The following is a 1,417-nucleotide window of genomic DNA, read 5'->3' as shown; positions in this document are numbered from 1 at the left end:
AATGGGGGAGAACACACAAGATGGAACCCCAGGGAGCTGGTTCAGGGTCACAGTGAGTATCCTGAAAAATGTATGGAATGTGCAGGAGGGAAAAGCCCCGGGGGAGTTGTGTTGGTCTCATGTAGAGATGCTGGTTTATTTCACTGGGGACAGTTTGTAATCTGTCCCTTTTACTAGCAGGAGTTAACAGTCTTGTTCATCTAAGGGCAGATTCAGAGAAGCAATGTAAAGGGAACAGGCTGACCGTGAGGAGAACGGAGGTGCCTGTCTCAAAGCAAAGGTAGAAACTACTGCCAAGGATATGGAGCAACTCCACATTGGAGGTCTCAGCTTGGCAAGCTGAGTGTGGGAGATGGAGGGCCGAGCCTCTGGAGACCTTGTCTGAGGGGCAAGCAGTGTCTGCACCGGGTAGGATCTCCTGGAAATTTATAAAAGGAAGATCATCACTGACACCTTGATTATGTGGAAGAGAGTTTGACTGGAGAGAAAGAGTATTTAGGAAATCCATATTACGCACACCCATAAGAAATCATGCCAGTGGTCCCTTCTTTACAAGCCCTTTCAAGCTCAGAAGGCCAGAAAAGAACAGGAAAAGGTTCGTCCTCCAGCCTAAATTCCCTGTTGTCTGTCTTCTCTCCCATCGCTTCTTTTCATCCTTAGATTCCTCATGGGATAAAGTATGACAGGACATGGCTAATGAGCTCAATCCAGAGACATTGCAGTGTCCCCTTCACTCCAGTGGGCGTAAGAGAGGATGCCGAAGCCAGACGCGTGGGCACAGGGAAGGGGGAGAGAGAGACCTGGTTCAGCAGGGTATGCTGGCTTCTGAAACTATTGCTGTTGCATTCAATCCCTGTAGTTCCACTTTGTGAAAAATGGGGCTCGATTCTTTGTCCAGGAAGCTAGCACTGCCTCTGCATTGATGGATGTCAGCTACAAGATTCGTGACGAGGAGAGCCAAGAGGTGTGTGTCGAGGGCATTTCATGTACCTCATCCTGAGGAAGGAGTACAGGCCAGGGGCTGGTTTTCTTCTTTGGAACTAGAGTTCCTGGTGCTTACCCCACCTCTTCTTGCTGTAGATACCTGTCTTTGTCAGGCCCTCCGCTGTTCCCTACTCTGTGTGGTATAAGTTGAAGCCAGAAGAAATGGAGCAGCTTAAGGTAATGCAGATTCAAGGCATGTTGTGTGCCAATGCTCAGACCTACCTCTCCTTCCTCCAGACCCCCGTCCCCCTCGCCCCCGATTTCCCTGCCACCACCACAGCCTCAGAGCGGCTCTCTCCATCTCTCTCTCCGCAGCAGACCTTGAGCAAACGATTTGATGTCTCCCAGCAAGCTCTTGACCTCCGGAGGCTCCGCCTTGACCCAGATACGGCTGACAGCAGTAATTGTAGGGCCGGCGAGGGCAGAGGGGTCT

The 1,417-nt window shown here is 51.0% G+C and overlaps 1 protein-coding gene and 2 long non-coding RNA genes across 4 annotated transcripts in view; 2 read left to right on the top strand and 1 right to left on the bottom strand.

Annotated features, from left to right (window-relative positions):
• Positions 1-1,417, top strand: part of NXF3 (nuclear RNA export factor 3) — a 1,139,741-nt gene that overhangs the window by 700,739 nt on the left and 437,585 nt on the right. The window lies entirely within an intron of this gene.
• LOC114905733 overlaps positions 1-1,417 on the bottom strand; it is a 336,532-nt gene that overhangs the window by 288,425 nt on the left and 46,690 nt on the right. The gene's annotated exons all lie outside the window — the stretch shown is intronic.
• Positions 181-1,417, top strand: part of LOC114905732 — a 6,070-nt gene continuing 4,833 nt past the window's right edge. For both annotated transcript variants that reach the window (XR_003796324.1, XR_003796323.1), the window contains exon 1: positions 181-323. This is a non-coding gene — a long non-coding RNA (uncharacterized LOC114905732). The remainder of the gene's footprint in view (positions 324-1,417) is intronic.

The sequence above is a fragment of the Monodon monoceros genome, unplaced genomic scaffold, assembly GCF_005190385.1.
Source record: "Monodon monoceros isolate NGI ecotype Baffin Bay Population unplaced genomic scaffold, NGI_Narwhal_1 Super_Scaffold_22, whole genome shotgun sequence".
NCBI lineage: Eukaryota > Metazoa > Chordata > Mammalia > Artiodactyla > Monodontidae > Monodon > Monodon monoceros.
This window is presented reverse-complemented; position numbering and strand designations above follow the sequence as displayed.